Source organism: Peromyscus maniculatus, chromosome 5 (genome assembly GCF_049852395.1).
Source record: "Peromyscus maniculatus bairdii isolate BWxNUB_F1_BW_parent chromosome 5, HU_Pman_BW_mat_3.1, whole genome shotgun sequence".
Lineage (NCBI taxonomy): Eukaryota > Metazoa > Chordata > Mammalia > Rodentia > Cricetidae > Peromyscus > Peromyscus maniculatus.
Window position 1 is genome coordinate 76192894 of NC_134856.1, and position 20539 is coordinate 76213432.

The 20539-nt window shown below is 38.1% G+C and overlaps 1 pseudogene; it reads right to left on the reverse strand.

Moving 5' to 3' along the window:
* Positions 1-869: 869 nt before the first annotated feature.
* The window catches only part of LOC102905722 (casein kinase I-like), a 39091-nt pseudogene continuing 19421 nt past the window's right edge, over positions 870-20539 (reverse strand).

Consider the following 20539-nt stretch of genomic DNA (forward strand, 5'->3'; position numbering starts at 1 on the left):
TCTAGGCAACACAAATACATGTTCAGTTGTAATATGGTAATTAAATTCCTGTGACAAATATGCTTTTGTTTTTTAATACCAAGAACATTATAGAGTTAATGCCAAGTCCTCAGTAGAATCTAGTAGTCTCCACATTTTTTTTCTTGTGGTCTTCACTTAAATGCTGTTATTTCTAGCACAGATAAGCAGGCACAGTCTTTCTAATGCTCAAACACTGGAATCTTTGGCTTGCAAAGAAGAAGCCAGCCGTTTAAAGGATGTTATAAGTGGACAACTTAGGAACCCCAGGCGTGGAAAAAGTCTAAGAATGCACAGTTTTGCACATGAACAACCATCACAACTGTGGCTGATATCTCAAAGCAGTATGGTTCAAAAAAAAAGGTTTAACAACAACCACCCCAAAAAACTGGCATATTCACAATTTCTCCACCAATTCCTGTGTCAAACATTTAGTTAACTTTTCCACCTGGGGAAAATAAATGCTATAGAACACCAGACACCATATTTCGATACCTCACTTAGTATTCATTATTACTGCAACTACAGCTCAGGACCAGCCTGGAGCCAGTTTATATGGAAATTAAGTTCTTTACTCCTAGTAAATGGTTGTCCACAACCACCAGCACTGTACATATGAACTAAAAGTTCTAGGTTTGGGGAGAAAACAAATGCTGCTTTAATCATCTACGCTGCTGCTTCTCCCCCTCAATTTACACCCAGACAATGTTCTTGTTACTCTTAGCTTGTCAGTTTGCTTGCCTGACTGACAGTTTGCTTGGCTGGGTTGAGCCTGCTGACCCCACCCCCTGGAAGAGACTGTCTGCTGTGCCGCTTTCTGCTTTTACACTGTCCAATCAAATATTGGTAGTTCAGGGTCCTGAGGAGGATGCTGAATACTGTCTTAGATACATGCAATCTGGAGCTTCCTCAAAGCACAACCCACAACAGTAATTTAAGTACATGCCAAATTCTGCAGGAAACCACATACACAAAACTTCAACACCAGTGGACTTTTCACTAATCTTTTCATATTTTTGTTCCTTTGTTGCAGCCTTTAGCCCTTGACTGGCAGACTGGTCCTATTAAAATACATCAAGACATACCCTAAAGATTCCATGTCATCTTGGTGACTCTGCTCAAGACCAAAATGTTTATTGATGCTAGCATATTGAGCAGTGCCATCAAGGTTTTTTTTTTTTTTATCTTGTCTGAATGGGATGTGTAGCCTTGTACTGTGGCTTCTGTACTTTTTGGTCAAACCATAATCAGTAAGAAGTAAGTAACCTTACAGTGATGCCCAATACCCATTAAGAAATTATCTGGTTTAATGCTTCTGTGTAGAAGATAATTTGTATGCACGTGTTCAATTCTACTGATCATCTGGTCAGCTAACAAAAGTAGTCTTCATTGTGAACCTTCTTAAACAGAAACTGAAGAGATCTGCAGAGCATGTCCCAAGAAGATCCATGACGAGCACATATGTGAGGAACACCATATGTGAGAGATGCCAATCCCAATGTGAAGAATCATATACAGTTTGTTCTCATACAGCAACTGGGGAGGCCTGGCCTTCTGAAATTCTACCTTCACCATCACATCCTTAAATAACAGATAAAAAGAGATGTTTTGAACAAAATAAGAAACCTGAATTTAATCTTCCTTTCTATCGAGTTTTTCCTTTCCAGAAAAATAGCAGCTTAAAAAAAAAACATTTTTTCATATAGTACATTCTGATCATGTTCTCCTCTGCTCTAATTCCTCCCAGATACTCCTCACCCACCCACCCAACTCTCTCTCTCTCTCTCTCTCTCTCTCTCTCTCTCTCTCTCTCTCTCTCTCTCTCTCTCTCTCTTCATAAAACAAGCAGGGAAAAAATAATACAACACCCCAACCACCCTCCCACACACACACACATACACAAACCCCACAAAAGCACAAAATGGGAAAGCATGCTATCACCACGCCATCACTTAAGCCCTTTCGGAATACCTCCTGGAGAACTACTGGGACTGAATTTGAGGAACTACATGAGAATGTGTTCTGTTCACTTGGAAGCATTTGTAACTATTTTAACTGAAGATTTAAACTTTTAACATGCAAGACACTAACATTCTGCACTGGTGGGCATATCATCTTCATGCTCCAATGACTACAATTCTTTTTTACTGAAAATTGGAAGCTGCTGCATTACTCAAATACAGTTTTATTGTCAACTTGCTCAATATGCATGCAGCAATATTGCCAGTAGCTATGTGTTTAAGGGAATTTGCAGTATGAGATGGTCAGATCAAATTTTTGTCAGCATTACTGTATAAAGAAAATAATGAGCTCATGAACAAATAACGAAGAGACAGACCATTCAAAAGAGCTAATGTCGTAAAGTGCCTGGATAAATTCATTCTGAAGGCTGGCACACTGCCTGTTGTTCAACATTTTTATCACATTTTCAATCCAGCATCTCCAATTACAACAATCACTAGAAGAGATTTTGGAAAGTGGTTTCTATTAAAATTTCCCATTTTACTGATACATTATCCCTTCCAACAATCTCTGTTGATTTCTAAACTTTACCATCCCTGGTTATAGCTGAAGAGTTAATTTGAAAAACATGGTGATATCATTTTACCTGTAATTAGTTTTGCCCATTAAATTTACCTATGCATCAAATGAAAAGTCTTACAATAAGATCTTTTTTCTCATTTTTTTTTCAAATTTCTTGACAGCAGTAAAATAATGAAGTGTTGATACTTTGAGGTGAAAATAAATTGAATAGGAAAGATTATGAAAATACATCAGTGAGCAAAAGAGCTATTAGTATAGAAAGGTAATAGTATCTATTTATGGTCCTATAACAGTAGCCAACGATACAGGAAAAATCTATCCCATATATCCATTTTATGAGTCCTTGTCACTTGCAGAGTCCACTGTGTGCAAATACAGATAAAAACTCAGCATGGCTTTAGCAGGCTCTATTATGTTCTAGTCTGGTAATTGGCATATAAAATAACACAAATGTCAAAGAACAAAATTATGACTGAGTTAACAATCTGATTGGTTTTATTTTTTATTCTAGAATCAGGCTATACATTCGTAAAACCGAATAAATAAATATTCCAATAACCTGAACAGAACCAAAAAGAATATGGAAGCAAAAATGTTATTTTCCTCATGTGTCCAGAGCAGGAAGGCAGAGCAACAGAAAAGCAACTGACTGGTCAGCACCAGGCTGCTCAGTTTTCTCTGTGTGTGACCGGACAGAGACAGGAGGAACTTCCATATCATGCCAGGTAGGGAACCGGGAACTGCTACTCTAACCTAATTTCTTAGAAAGTCAAATAAGACATTTAGTTTCAGCTTCCTGGGGAACTGTTTTATGAGTGACCACACTTTAGTTTTAGCCTGGTTTTAAATTCATTCCAAAACAATGGCGTCTTTTAATTTTTATTCAGCAAAGTTATCGTCATCCCAAATGAAGATACCAATGTCCACCGCCTTCAAGGGTCTTGCATAAGGCACACCCGACTATTTAACAACTGTAAGTGTTAATATAGAGACATCAAGAATGCGGCCTCCTACTCATTTAAAAAGAAATTTACCCTCGGCCATTTAATTCTCACTTTGGAGATCACTAGATTTTTGCTTTCTATAATTTTTTGTCAGGAATATTTGAAAAGAAGAAAATGAAAGAATGAGAATTTCAAAAGGATCAAAACTATATAAAACACAAAGAACAAAAACTACTAAATTCTACTCATTTTAATATAAAGATTGATCACAGGAAATCAGAGAACTGGGTTCTGCTGCCCAGGACTTCCTCTCTCTTACACATAAGGACTCCTAGGTCCAGGCAGAAGGGGCACAGGGGAACATAATAAGAAAGTTTGAAAATAGTGCATATGAAAAGAGTTCATTTCCACTATACTCTACCGGGCGGTGGGGGGGGGGGCGGAACTGGACTTTTCCATTCCTAAGAAATGTCTTCTCAGAGCTGGAGGGATGGCTCGGGAGTTAAGAGGACTTGTTCTTGCACAGGACCTGAGTCCAGTTCCCAGAACCCACACAGTGGCTCACAAACATCGGTAACTCCAGTTTCAGGGAATCCAATGCCCTCTTCTGACCTGCGTGGTTACTGGTACATACATGGTACACACACACACACACACACACACACACACACACACACACACACACACGCAGGTAAAACACTCATACATATAAAATAAATTAAATAAATCTTCTTAAATGAAGGGGAAAAGTCTTCATCTTTGCCAATTTTAAGCAATCTTTTTATGTCTTCCAGAGACTAAAGTAGCAAACAGATTGATTGGAGAATAAAAGAGGACAATAAATACATGCATAAGTCGATCCTTGTAAATGTCACAGTCTGGTTTCAGTTTCAGCTTTTCAGCCCTTGTCTTTATCACTGCGATGTTCTGAGGTTCTGTTAATTTTGCTCAGTGATTTCTCAGCGAATAGCCTGTCTCCCCAACAGCTGGTGGGTCAGCCCTGCCTCTGTTTTTAACCTTTATCTCTTGAATGAACTTTTCCTATAAATCAGATCAAAAGCAAATACTGAGGACTTCGGTGTCACCAGGTCTTTTCCTTATACTGTTCACTCACTCCTAACTCTCATTTCCACCCGTTTTCCTCCACCTGCCTCCTTCATAACTCTCCACCTGCTGCTCTTAGCACAAGGCTTATCCTGCAGATAAATGTCAAGTCTTCTAATGATATCAGACCGTGGTCCCAAAGTACACATTATTTTATAATTTCCATAGTCCCTCACCTTTACAATTGAATCCTTCATCTCATTTGCATGTCTGAATGCCTCACCTGGAAATGGACAATTGAGAAATCCCTTGTGACTGATACTCTCTCACGATAATTCCTTCTTGAAGCCATTTTATTTCCTGCATGCATATCCAGGTAAATGGTGGCCTAATTTAATTAAATATGCGAATCAAATTATGTTGCTCTTTCTAAGAAATAAAATTTTAAACATCTTTGTTAACGTATTACGAAATAAAGGAATTTCAATTATACTTCTATGGAAAACTATTCAAAATGCCTCTGTTCGTTTTATTCCCAGAAATGGTCAATGAGATAAAGCTACTTTTTTCACATTTATCAGTATTACTCTATTCTTCTCAGATGTAAAATGCAGACTAGCCAATGAGACAGCTCATAAACACCTATGTGCTGTTGTGTATGCCTATGTATCTGTGTGCTTATGCAGGTGTGTGTGTGTGTGTGTGTGTGTGTGTGTGTGCGCGCGCGTATGTGCGTGCGTGCGTGTGTGGGCATGACTGTGTTGGCGCTATTTGGGAAGGATATAAAATATACAATAGCCTTAAGTTATCCTTCTTCTTTGACTGAAATCCAAACAGATGTAGAATAACCTACAAAAGCGTTTAAAGTGTAGATAGTAAATAATTTACTTTGAAGTGATTCTGTTGGAGAGAGAAGGCCTTCATAACCCTAGCCTAGACCTAGTTCATTCTGGAATTTAACTCCTGACTATGAATTTTACAATTTATGAATATGTTAGAAATATTCTCAGAAGTGTCTTGGGGTGCTGACTTTAATAACGCCAATAAATATGAAAATTCTTATAAAATCACACAAGAACAGCCGAACATTAAAACTTTTTAATGATCATAGTAAATAATTGCCCCTTCAATTAATATTATTACAGGTAGTTGAACAAAGCAAATATAAGCCTCATAATGCCCTTGCACACATTTGACAAATACAAAGTAAGACACCCAGCAGCTTATTACTTAGAAGGACACTGAAGCCTGAAGCACATGTATTAAATTTGGGCAGTCTTGGTGAAAATGAGAACCGACTTCCTCATTATACATCCTGACATCCTTCATCTCAAACCGAACGAGAGAACAGAGCAAGAGAAACTGGGGGTATTTTCTGCATAAAGAACCATATAATCCTTCACTCATCTGAATAAAGATTTATAGCTTTATTCCAATGACACAATTCTGTGGCATCTGAAAATGCCTCAGCCACATGCTGGAAAACATGCTTATTTTCCGTGTAAATATTATGTGCACAAAGATGCACTTGTTTTGACTTTCATTTAAGTAATGGTTCTAGGGCAGCAGTCCTCAACCTTCCTAATGCTGCGACCCTTTAATACAGTTCCTCATGTTGTGGTGACCCCTCATCCATAAAATTATTTTCATTGCTACTTTACAGCTGCAATTTTGCTACTGTTATGACTCATAATGTAAATATCTGTGTTTTCCGATGATCTTAGGTGACCCCTGTGAAAGAGTCATTCAACCCCCTAAGGGATCATGACCCTCAGGTTGAGAAGTGCTGTTTTAGGGTTTTACATATAGTCCTTCCTGAAAACTTGAATTTTCCACAAACAAGACTGAGTTAATGAGAATGAAATGACAATGCATGGTGCCCTTGGGAAATTGTTTAAAAAAACTAACATTCACTATTTCTAGACCAGATGTAGGATTAAAGTATCAACTCATGAAAATTTGTTTAAAAAAAAAGTCATGTAATTACATTCTAAGAGTTACTACTCATTTTGTTTTGTTCTTATCTTCAAAATGATTTTCAAATTCTGAAGTAAATTAGATAGTAGATACTAAGATTTCATATTATTTTCCATGCTTTCCTAAAAGCTTAAAAACTTTCAGTAAGTGAAAATGGTTTTCAAATACTTTTTAAAAAATAATTCCACAAAGCACCATAAGTCTCTAAAATGTAGAATTTTATAATACCCCATCTACAAACATTTGAACACAAAAGAAGAATGTGAATTTTACATAATTATGTTTAGCACAATATTATACTTATAAACATGGGCAGCAGAGACCCAACTAGTCAACTTTGCTCACCAATATTATACCCATAAATAAAAGTAACTCTCATCCCTCATCAAAGATACTTCTGCTGCAGATAGAGGCTACTACAGAGATTTACAACTGGCCAAAATGTAGAGAATGAGGGGCTGTGGATTTCCCAATACCAACTGATGCATATACAATACAAGCCCTAAATAAATCATATGTGCTTTCTTAAACTTATCTTCCTGTATATGAAATGGACAGCAAACCGTTACCAAATTTAAATGATGTAGTTACTGATTCATTTTTGTGGTACTGGTCACTGAACTCAGGGCTTTTCCCATTTTAGATCAGTGTTCCACTACTGTTCTGACCCCTCTAAGGATGTTTTTAATATTTGTTTATGTAACCATGGTAATATCCTTGAATATTTTACCTTAGGTGCTAACTTCCTATTTCTCAATGGTTCAATAAGTTCTACATCATTCCCTAACAAGTCATCAGTGGGCATAGGCAACCTCACATTTGGATATCATTTGTCATGTTCCTTTCTGTGTAGGTTGGGTAGTTTCTCCCCATTAGTCATGACTCAGAATTTGACTGAATTTACAGATAGGTTGTTGAAACAGTGAATGAGGTAAAAGATGTCATTAAAGGGGGTCCATATCCAGTGTGGTATGTGTTCCCATAAGAACAAGATATTTGGGTACTGTCAAGTACAGAGAAAAGACTCAGTAAAGAAGACATGCTAAACATGGCCATGCAGAAGTTATGGAGATGGGCTCAGAAGAAGACAACTGCGGACAACTTGACCATGGACTTGCAAAAACATAAATTTCTGTTGTTTTTCTTCTAGTTTGGTTACAGCCATCCTAACTAATGAACACTCCTTTTTTTTCTTTCCTGTTACCTTTATATTTTGAATGTGACTAGCCACAGGAAGCTTAAAATATGCGCTAAGCTTAAGACATGGTATTTTTTACTACAAGTGATGATGGTGTACATATGTATGGAAATTGTTTTCTACATGTGTTACATCTGAAAACATAGACCATTAGTTGTAGATGTAACCAACCATCTTATTAAAATAAAAAACACAGAACCAATGTAAAAGAGAAAGCCGAGAGGTCAGAGCTCAGAGCTAAAATCTTAGGTCCTGCAGTGCTCCTAGCTTCCCTGAAAGAGAGCTACTTCCTGTGTGTCTGTCTTTAAATAGTCTTTCTGTTCTGCCTTCTCATTGGTTGTAAACCCAAACACATGACTGCCTCATCACTGCCTGTAAGTACCGCCCTCCAGGTCTTAAAGGCATATGTCTCCAATGTTGGCTGTATCCCTGAACACACAGAGATCTACCTAGCTCTTCTACCAAGTGCTGGGATTAAAGGCATGCACCACCACCATCACCACACTCTTGCTATGGCTCTAATAGCTCTGACCCCCAGGCAACTTTATTTATTAACATACAATGAAAATCACATTTCAGTACAAATAAAATACCACCATAATTAGTAGATCTGATTTCCCCCTGCCCCCCAAAAGACTACAAGCCCTATACCCAGGCCTCAAGGAACATCACAGAAGAGGGTGCAGAAAGATTGCTAGAGTCAGAGGACCAGGATGCCTGTTGTGTGATAGCATCTTCAAGACAGGGAAGCTGCACCAATGAAACTTCAACAATATGGTTGCCTAAATAAGACCCAAATAATGACCAGCCCAGCTAGCGTGCCAATGGGAATAGAGAGAAATCTATAGGGTCCCACCTCAAGATGAAGAACTAGGTCAAGGGCAGCTAGAGAGGGAGAATTGGTCAATTCCAGGCACGAGTCCCCAGATAGCCCTACTCTAATCCCAAGTGCTCTGCCATTAATACATGGACATGCAAAGAACACGAAATGGACTCAATAGGACATACACACACTCAGAATGTGTGTGTGTGTGTGTGTGTGTGTGTGTGTGTGTGTGTGTGTGTGTTGTGGAATATTAGTTGCAGATGTGTTACATTCATTTATGCTGTGGAACATTGGTTTACTGATGCAAAGATATGTTGCATTCTTTTATGTCACATTTGTCTAAGTCTGTGAAACTGTGTTACTTTGCCTGTCTAAAACATCTGATTGGTCTAATAAAGAGATGAATGGCCAATAGCAAGACAGGAGAGGGATAGACAAAGCTACCAGGCAGAGAGAATAAATAGAAGTAGAAAAAAGAGAACAGGGAGGAGTGAGAAAGGAGAAGGAAAGAGGACACCAGGGCCAGCCACCCAGTCAGACACAGAATAAGAAGGAAAGAAAACATATGCAGAAATAGAGAAAGATAAGTGCCCAGAGGCAAAAGCTAGACATGATAATTTAAGAAAAGCTGGTTATAAATAAGCCAAGCTAAGGCCAGGCATTCATAAGTAAGAATAAGTCTCAGTGTATTTATATGAGAGCTTGGTGGTGGAACCCAAAAAAAGTAAAGAGTTAAAAAAAAAGAAAGAAAAGAAGAAAAACCAAATATATGTATATGCATATATATTCAGAAGAAGGGGTCCGAAATCCCAGAGTGGTAAAAATGATGCAAAAACATGAACTACATGAGTAAGTTCTAATGTAAGGAACAGAGAACAAAAAAAGATAAAAATGAATTTTGGGAACAAATCAAACAACACTAAGTCATGCAAAACAGCTAGAATCAGCCTGCCAAAAAGGGGTCGGAAAGAGGAAGAAAATAAGCTTTGAAACAGTAATGGCTGAAATAGAAGGAAATTTGTGAAAATTACAATAACCACAAAATTAAGAAAATGGCATACAGAGACATAAAACCAATAACAAACAAGTTAATACTACTCAATTCCGGCAAAGCTAGCAAATGACAATCATTGTCATCTCATTTATGAAACCCTTATTTTTTAAGTTCCTTATTTTTCTGACACTTTCTGCTTTGCTTTGTTCTGTTAACAGCATGTAACATTTAGCTTGCCATCTAAAGCTTTTTAAAGTGTACTGTTGAGGACTTTCAAGTACCATACAACAATCTCTACCACACTTTTATCATTTGGTAATTAAATTTTATCTCCGTTGAACATTAATTACTAGCTATTTATCTGTCTGGCCCATGGTCATCATCTTTATTCTTCTGATTCTATGAATTTGATTACTTCTGATGCTACATAGCAAGTTCAATGCCAGCACGGGCTACAGGAGATTCTTTCTCATAAACATAAATGAATAAATTTAAATAACTAAATTTAAATAAATAAAAAACTTAAAGTGGTATCCAACCACCAGATTTTCATCTGGAAGAAAACTAAAGCTAATCCTTTCTTTCACCAGGTACAATAATAAATTTGAGAACAAAAATGTAAAATTTGTATATCACATAAAATGTGAGAAACATTTTAATGAAGGTAGAAAACTGGTACTATAAAAGTTATTTGAAGCTAAATATTTTATATGAAAGACAGAGATATCATAATCCAACCAACAGAATGAGTCTGAAAATATTTCATGTAAACAAAACTACAACTATATTATAAAAGGATATAGTATGCTAGGAGACTTAAATAGCTAAGGCTGATATAAACTACAGTAAGAATATGGAAAGGCAATCTTCAGAAAACTCTACCAAAAATATTTATTTATATAAAATATATATGTTCATATATTATAAAAAGCAAAATATAATAGCAGGGATAGAAGTCCAGACTAAATATGCTGAGAGATATAATATTACTCCCAAAGGTGAAAATTAAACATCATTTTATCATTCTTTACACATAGAATGTGAGGCAAAGAGCACTCATGTACACCTCCTATGGGAAATAGGCTTATTGCAATCCTTTGGAAAGGACTCCTTCAATAATTATTCAAAATAATGTATTTCTGCACCCTTTCAAAGCAACAGCCATGAAAAGATAAACATACAAAAATAATGAGTTCTCAGCATGGTGGCTCACGTTACAGCAGTGGCCCAAGGGAGGAAGAAGCAGCAAAGTCACAAGTTCGAGAGCAGCACAGGCTACATAGAAATTCCTAAGCTTAGTCTAGACCCCGCAATGAAACCTTGTCTCAAAGCAAGTTAATTAAAGCATTGCTCAGAATGACTTAAATTGCAAACAAATAGGGGGCCACTATCATAGAAACTCTGGACAACTTAAGGTTGTACATGACCATGGTACAGTTCATGGCTAATAAAAAGAATGAGTAAGAATTAAACCTTTGAGTTTCAACATTTGAAACTGTTAAGTGGAAAAAGAAAACAAAATGCAGAAATGTGTATAAAATGTTTAACCATTCCCACAAAGAGTATGCATATATTTTGTGTGATTTAGCATGAAATCAAAAGAAAACAAAACCAAAGGATCAAGGCAATTTGATAGAAGAGGGAAGAAGCTAGGCATAAACTGCTGTGGAATAATCCTCTTGTACACTGTAAAGATTTGTCACTCAAATTGGTTTAATAAAATGCTGCTGGGAAGTATAGGCAGAGTGACCAAACTGAGGATAATGGGAAGGAGAAGAGCAGAGTCAGAGGAGACACCAGGCAGCCACCAACCAAGAAGGACATGTAGAAAATGAGGTAACAAGCCATGAGCCATGTGGCAAAGCATAAATAGAAATATGGGTTAATTTAAGTGTAAGAGTTAGCTAGTAACAAGCCTGAGCTATTGGCTGGGCATTTACAAATAATATTAAGCATCTGTGTGGTAATTTGGAAGTGGCTGCCAGGATGGGGAGCAGATAATAGGGACAGGAAATGTATAATTACAATAAAGAATGGAGAATGCATAATATGATAATATAAATTTGTAGGATGTAGGTATGTGTCTGTTATGTGTAGAATCTAACCATTAGACAACAAGGACCATTTGAACTACTTTTCAGACAACAATCAGTTCATTAAGTCATTGTGGCTAACTGGGAAATGGGTTCATTTTAATTAAGCTCAGTGACCAACTCTTGAATTTTCCCTTCACCAATTACTAACTGTGCAATTTTGCACAAGTTAGTAACTGTCCTGAGCCTCTGTCTCCTCATTTATAAAATGCAAAGTCATCTATTTTCACAGGATTGCTACCAGGGTTAAAGTCTAAAACGTGCATTAAATTTTAAAAGATTATAAAATTCACAGCACACAACTATTGTTATTGTTGTCTTATAATTAGCGTCATAAATTATATACTTTATTCTGACATTTCCATAAGCCATTCACATTAGGACTATGCAGAAATTATTCATTATTTCAAAGTAAGGCCAAAATGGAGAAGAGTGGTAAAAATCTTAACTGCATGAGTAGATTTAATTTATTATAAAGTTTCCCTGTAGCCATCACCATTATTATCATAGCCTACCAATCTAGACCAGCCTATATTTCTTCAGAAAGGTCTATACTCACCATTTATATTTGATCATAGTAATAATACAGCAAAATACTAAGCAGGTATTATTTTATGATTCTGCATAAAGACTGCTTTCTTGTCTAATTAAATAAGCATGAAAAAATCAAGAATAATAAAGACTCACACATTTTCCACATATCACTATAAACACCAAGTATCACCCTGCATTGACCAACTGCTGACAGAGTGAAAGTTTCTATTGCCTTGTTGGTCTTGGTCCCCATCTCATGATCCATGAAGCAGCAGTATCAGCAGCAATTAAGAACCCGTGAGGACGGAAGAGTGAAGAGTCTGCATTCTGACTAGATTCCCTGGATGGTTCTTTTGTGTACTAAAGTGTGAAAAGGAGATGCCTAAGCCATGTTGTGGAAGGTGACATGCCATGCATCTGAGCATTAATGCCTGACCTATGGGAAGGACACGTCAGAAGCTGGTTTTCCTGAAACAATTTGAAGGAATCCTTTGTGAATAAAGTCTGAAGAAGATGCGTATCCACATACACAGTGTGTGTGGTGGATGCAGATAAGGAACTAAGGTGAAAAGGACTCAGCAGCTGCTTGTTGTAACCTGCAAAGGCCTACAGACGTATTTCTAACTGCTAAGGAGAGAACTTTCAGTCAAAGCCACAGTTCTAGCCATTTAGTACCCTAGGGGCAAGGACAATAGTACACAAGTAGAGTGGCTTTGCTTCTGGGTGGCAAAATGTCAGAACAAAGAAAAAGGCTGTATTTAGATTCTGCATGGAGCCGAGTATTGTTTTGTTGTTGTTAAGATTTATTTATTTATTATGTATACAGTGTTCTGTCTGCACATATGCCTGCTGGCCAGAAGAGGGCGCCAGATCTTATTACAGATGGTTGTGAGCCACCATGTGGTTGCTAGGAATTGAACTCAGGACGTTTGGAAGAGCAAGCAGTGCTCTTAACCTCTGAGCCATCTCTTCAGCCTGTAATGTCATCAGGTGACTTGTAAGAGCATCCACTGGACTCCCGGAGCTCCACCTGGGGCTCGGCCATGGATCTATGCACCCACTTCCATCAGACACTGGATGAGAGTTCTATCGTGACAGCCAGGGTGTTTGGCCATCCGATCACCAGAGCAGGTCAGCTCCAGCACGCTCTCGACCATTGCCAGTAGTCTGCAGTGGAGGTATTTTTGTGGATTTCTGGAGACCTCTCTAGCACTTTGCTTCTTCCTATTCCCCTGGGGTCTTCATTCATCATGGTATCTTCCTTCCCGTTCTCTCACTCTTCCTGATCCAGCTGGGACCTCCCTCTCCCCAGAGAGAGGAGGGATTGTATGAGTGAGAGATGTTAAGACCATGGTTGGAGGAAGCACGGGGACAAATAGCCAAACTAGTGGAAGCGCACATGAACTATGAACCAGTGGTGGAGGAACCCCCATGGAACTGGATCAGGCCCTCTGGATAAGTGAGACAGTTGATTAGCTTGAACTGTTTGGGAGGCCCCCAGGCAGTGGAGCCAGGACCTGTCCTTAGTACATGAGCTGGCTTTTTGGAGCCTGGGGCCTATGCTGAGACACTTTGCTCAGCCTTGGTGTAGGAAGGAGGGAACTGGACCTGCCTTGGCTGAGTCTGCCAGGCTGGGTTGACTCCCCAGGGGAGACCTTGCCTTGGAGGAGGTGGGAGTGGGGTGTGGATTAAGGGGGCATGGAATGGGTGGTGGTAGGAGGGAGGACAGAGGAATCCATGGCTGATATGTGAAACTAAGTTAATTATAAAATAAAAATACTATAAAATAAAAAGAGCATCCACTGGGAGGAAGGATCATCAGGCTACCTGCACAGGGCATTGGTTGTCAGTGCCCCTGTACCAGTGGCTGCTCTGACAGCCCTGGGTAACATTTAGGCAGCCAGCGTCAAGGAAGAAGTGCTGGGAACATGGAAGAACAACAGTTGTGCATCAGAGGAGGAAAACCTTAGTTTTCAGACATGTGTGGGATTTTGCCAAAGTACTAGCAGCGGGCCCTGGGCTCCTTATGAACAGATGGTGTTGAATAGGCCAATATGGACCAGTGATTCTCAAATGCTACCTCTTGGACCTTGTGATACCTGGAGAAATATATTACTATGCAGCATTTCTTAGGAAAAGGAGATCTTCTAAACACTGCCTAAATGCAACTAAGTCATTATTTCTCAGCAGCAGCTTCTAAATTTCTGGAAGAAAGGAGTTTCTATGAATTTAACCAATTTGTCCACTGGAAAGCACAAGTCTAGCAGAATGATTTATATGTTGCTAGTGGTAATGTTTATAGCTAATAGAAAAATCAGCTTTATTTTAACAATTTTTCCAAGATGTAAAAAAGAAATGAGTGTTAATATGTTATCTTGTTTTAGATTTTTTTCTTTCCAGTTACAATGAAAGCATGCTGCTTTTACAGACGACAGATTTAAAGAGATATTTTCTACAGTCCTAATTAAATTTGCTGATTGTATAATCATCTCTCCTCTAAGGAAAAATGAGACCCTATTTTTTCTTTTTTCCTTGAACCAAATTTGACAATAAAAGAAGGAGAAGGCAGGGCACAAGTATCTATTTAGGAATAAGTAAAAGAAATTGATCCTTGGCTTATTAGTAAATTCAATTTGAAGTAGGGGGAGAGTATATTCTTCACGGAATGATGATGTTTATCACCCTTGCATAAGTCTGTTCCCTTTAAATTCTTCGCTTTTAGGCATCAGTGATTCTCATTTATAGCTAGGAAAATTTTCTTGAATTGTGTGACCCCCCACACAAGGCCTTGAGCTCTTTACAAATCCATTTACAATGTTTCAGTCATGTGACAGATTCATAGCTGAGCATGAATGGAACTATGGAATGGCAGAGAATTATTATTCTAGCATTTTAAGCACTGACTAGATGACCAAGAAAAACAGAATCCTTGTCTGTGGAATACTATCCCAAGAAGCCAAAATGTCAGAATTTTCTAGATCTTGGGTATCAGTTCACTTTTTTTTTTTTTGGTCACATAATCTTCTTTATGCTCAGAACTAACTGCATATGGTACAACAAATTTTCAATATTAATTGAGCAAAAATGTATTAAATACCTACTGTATGGTAGGAAGTGATCCAAACCCTTTGGTTAGGGCATAAACAAGATACATAGGATTTTTATTGATTCTGAATGCCCCAATGTCATATTTAGTTGATTCAAAGGAAATAACTACATATGATACCTAAAAAAAAAACCCTTAACCTTTTATTCTATGTATATGGGGATTTGTCTACATGTATGTCTGTGCACTACATGCATGTAGTGCCCACAGAGGCCAGAAGAAGGTATCAGATTCCCTGAGACTTGTGTTATAGAGGTTTGTGAGCTGCCATGTGGGTGTTAGGATTTGAATCTTCATCCTCTCAAGATGCTTCGGGGCTATGTCTCTCCACCCCCCTAAGATTCTAGGTGAATAGAGAAAACAAAAACATTCACCTAAAATTATGGATCAGTAGCTCCTTAACCCCTTCTTACTGGACCTACTTCAAATCACTAAAAGGGTTAGACAAGAATTAACAGAGGCATGTCCTTTGCCCTTTGCCCTTTACCCTTTGCCCTTCACAACAAGACAAACCCTTAACTGTGGGGCATAAAGTATTAGTTCCAAAGACAGAGAGCAGTGAGTGAGTTTGAGAGGACAGCTTTCTTGTCACATTTTGGGAGAAAAAAAGAAAGACTATATTTCACACTTTATTTTTCTTTCAATGAAAAAAAATACCAGATTTTTTAAAAAATGCATTACTATTCCAAAATTAAACATGAACATAAGTTTCATGCTACCAGACGCTTTTTGAAGTAGTGTATGCCTCAGTAGAAGCTAGTGGTACCCTAAATGTCTAACCAGGGTTTCTGAATTAATCAGGTTGGGTATGACACTACTGGATTATGCTACATGGAATCAATAACATGCAACTATGACAAACTGTATTGATGACTGCTATTGCAGATACTGATAAAGGAATTATTTATTTAGAAATTATTTTGAGGAGAACAACCCACTAAACAGATAAAGCAAAGTCATGCAGAGTCCTGGAAGGCTGATGTTCTGTCCCACACTGCTCAGGCTGCCTGAGTCAATCTGCACCATCCAAGCCCAAGAGGGAGAAAAGAGACTGAGGCATATGTGCCCGTCAGGTCTTAAGCTAGCCCCAAGGCCATGCACTAGGGCCTGGTACCTCAAGATCATAGGTGGAACAGGTATCCACTACAGACCTTTTTTTCACATTTCTATTATTAACACACTTTATTTCTATATGTTCCTGCTGGTCTGGGCTTGACCTAGTGATATAATAGTACTGTAGTAAATTTTATGGTCATACAAGCTTGATGAACTTCTTGTATATATCTATATGAACCCCTGGAGCCCTTCCTGAATCATTGCAACATGCCTTTATAACACTGTGCATAGGAGATGTGAAAGAGACATAGCCAAGTTTTCTAGCTGTGGGATCATAGGTCTGCCATCTTGTTACCAACATGCCAATAGATACATTTAAAAAAAATAAACAAATAAGCAAACTATCCAAAGAATCTCCATAAGAAATAAGGAAGGAGGGCTGGAGAGATGTTAAGAGTGCTGGCTACTCTTCCAGAAAACCCAGGTTTGATTCTAAACACCCACATGGTGTCTTACATCTGTCTGTAACTCTTGCTCTGGGGGAATCTGATGCTCTCTTCTGGCCTCCCTACATACCAGGCACAAATGTAGTCAGTGCAAGACATACATGCAGACAAAACCTCAGTATACATAAAATAATAATGAAATATCTTTAAAATAAAAAGTAAGTCGTTATCATTTAAAGTCATCAAATTTAGAGGTATTTCGTTACGCACTGTGTGTTAGTTTACTGTCTAATGCTACAGCAAATGTCTGAGATGAAGCAGGTCAATAAAAGGAAAAGCTTGTTTTGACCCACAGTGACAAGGTCCTAGTTGGTTACTGAGGTGATGAGACCTTTGACTTTAGGCCATCGGTGGGGTAAGGCAGCAAGTCACAGCAAGAGGGGGTTCCCTAGAAAAGCTGATCCCCTCGTGTGTGGAATACAAAATACAAATTATTGCACAGAATTAAGCTGGTAATAGAAAATCAAGGTGTGGTAACATGTAGCATATTTAATCTTTCATTGTCATAAAAGCACATCCCAGGGAAATGATTACAGAATGATCACACTACATTAAAACTGTGTCCAACGTGTGTAGAAATAAAAGAACTTTTCTAGAAGGTGTATAGCTGTGGTGATATATTGTGTGTCAAATAAAGCTTGCCTGAATATCAGAGGACAGAACAAGCCACTAAATCAAACATAGAAGCCAGGCAGTGGTGGCACACACCTTTAATCCTAGCACTTGGGAGGCAGAGATCTGTCTGGATCTCTGTGAGTTCAAGGCCACACTGGGCTACATGAGATTAACTCGGTCTAGGAGAGAAACAGAGCCAGGCTGTGGTGGCACACACCTTTAATCCCAACTACTTGGGAATGACACACCTTTAACCCTAGAACTAAGAAGGAAGTAATATGGCTGGGCAGAGAAAGATATATAAGGCCTGAGGAGACAGGAACTAAAGACTTTTCAACTGAGGAAGCCCTTTTGGCTAGAGGCCTTTTGACTATGCTCTTTGGGCTGAAGCCTTTCAGCTGAGAGGACCCCTTTTAGCTGAGAACTCAGAGACATTCGAACAGAAATTTGTGGAATTGGAGAGGTGAGACATGGCAGTGGCTTATTCCATTGTCTCTCTGCTCTTTTAGCATATACCTCAATATCAGGTTCTGGGTTTTTTATTAAAGGCCTTCAGAAATTCATGCTACATGTAGCACATTTATAATATTTGTGTCAAGGGAGAGAGTAGATTTAATATAGATGCTATGGTAGATTTTGCACTCTAGAAGTACATAATCTCAGCAATTAATTTTTTCCTCAATGTTACTCATATAATATAAAGAACATCTTCAAATTAGAACATAGCTATAGGAAATTACTGCAACAAAATATATTTTCTCTCTGTTCCACTCATTTGCTAAAAGGACATTATGCTGTGGATGATAAATACTTCGGTGAAAAGTTATCTGACTTGCAAAAACACTTTGGAATTCTAGGCCCTTTAGAAAGTGGAAATAAGATAAATGCATACACAGTGAGCCTAAAAGTAGATCCCTGTCTTACTACATTCTTGACGCTATTAAATGTGTTACTACTAATGGCACAGAGAAAACAACCACAGCAGAATCTTGTTGAAGCCCTGAAGAGGCTCCACCCTGCTACATTTCAGGTATAAATACTATTTCCCTGATCCCAGAATTGGTCACTGACCTTCACCTGGAAATGCATCATTTGGGGGAACTTAATTCTAAAGCATCTTTGTTGAACACATTCTGATTAAGAAGTCATCACATTTTTAAATTAAAGTTTATTTTTGTTGAGCATTTCATATGTCAGTACTGTATTTTACATCATTTCCACCACTCTCTCTTGCCCCACCACTTCCTCTCAAATTCATGACCTTTGAGCCTGTAATATTTATTGTTTTACACACACACACACACACACACACACACACACACACACACACACACACCTACTAACTCCATTTAGTAGTCTTTGTATGTGCATGTGTTTAGGAATGAGCACTTGGGATTGGAAAACCTATCAGGAGCTCATCCTTGAAAACTCATTCTCCCAGCAGCCATTGATTGACACATCACTTTTGAGTTAGGAAATCAGTGTTGTTAATTCAGCTAAGACACCTTTTAGTGTTATTCTACACTAACAACACAGAATAATTATAACTAAGTAAGATCCCTTCCCTACCATATAAGTAAATGAAGTTGTGTTGCTTAAACACCTTGGAAGTTAACCAATAAGGTGTGCAACACATGACCACCCATGGAGCAAGATTTCAAGAAAGCCTGGGATTATTTTCTTCACTCTAAATACCTATCTTTTTCATTTATCTTGGATTGCTGACATTTTGCATCAAAGAAGCATTCACTTTGCTTAAAATCTGTTCTATTCCAAAAATCCCCTGGAATAATTCAAATCTTCATGTAAAACTAGAGATGCTGACCTTTAGGAAGTATCTAGTAATAATGACAATTTAATGAAATGAAAAATTCCCCTGCACAATTGTAGGAACCAGATATGACACTGAAAATAACAATGCATAGCATGAAGTCTTGCTCATGTTATTTTTTTGGTTCCTTGAGACAGCATAAATTCAGTACTTTATACTTCCATAGGTCAGATGTATGTCACTTCTATTTCAGGCTAATGTCAAGGTGTTGGGTTAGACTAATTTTCTTTCTGAAGCTCAAAGGAAGAATTTCTATATCGACCATTCAGATGTTAGAGGCCATCTCATTGTTTGGCTCAGAATATTTTACTCCATCTTCAATGAAAGCATCTGTAGGTCACATCTTGCTTGCATCCTTCTGACATCTGACATTTGTAGCTGGAGTTTTCTCTCTGAGTCCCGCCAAACCCTGGCAGTCCCTTAGCCCACTTATAAAATAAACATGCAGATGCTTATATTATTTAAACTGCTTGGCCATTAGCTCAGGCCTATCATTGTCTAGCTCTTACTCTTATATTCAGCCCATTTCTACTAAACTACACTTTGCCACGTGGCTCATGGCTTACTGTGATCTTACATCTTCCTTGTCTTGGCAGCAGCTACAGGCAGTCTCTCCCTTCCCCTCCTGTTCCCTCAATTCTCCTCTCTGTTAGTCTCACCTATACTTCCTGTCTGGCTACTGGCCAATCAGTGTTTTATTTATTAACACATTTGCCATACAGAACATCCCACAGCAGTTTTTCTATTACTTGGAAGCCTAAATGAGATCAGCTTAGTTAGTCCAAACAACACAAAATAGTGACATATGAAAGATGGCTGTTTGGCATTCTTTGTAACCATAATTATAATTCCATTTTGTCATGTACATGGCAATACAATCGTAGAGATTAGGATGTTTTGGTACTGAAAACCATAACTCTGACTCTCCCGGGCTTTTTAAAACTATTTTTAAAGGTATCTATTAAGTGTTTTTAGGTTCATAAGATGTAAATACAAGAGAGAGAATATATAGCAGGTTAGCCTTTATCTACAGGACTTCAAAGCAATGCAGATCTAGCATCCACTATTATGATGTATATGATGCTTTATACTAACCTATTCATTAGATCTGTGTCCTAGTTTTGTTTACTGTTGGTATAATAAACCCGATGGCCAAAAGCAACTTGTGGAAGGAAGAGTCTATTTCATATTAAACTTCTAGGTCACAATATACCTCCAAGGAAGCCAGGGCAGGAGCTCAAGGCAGGAACCTG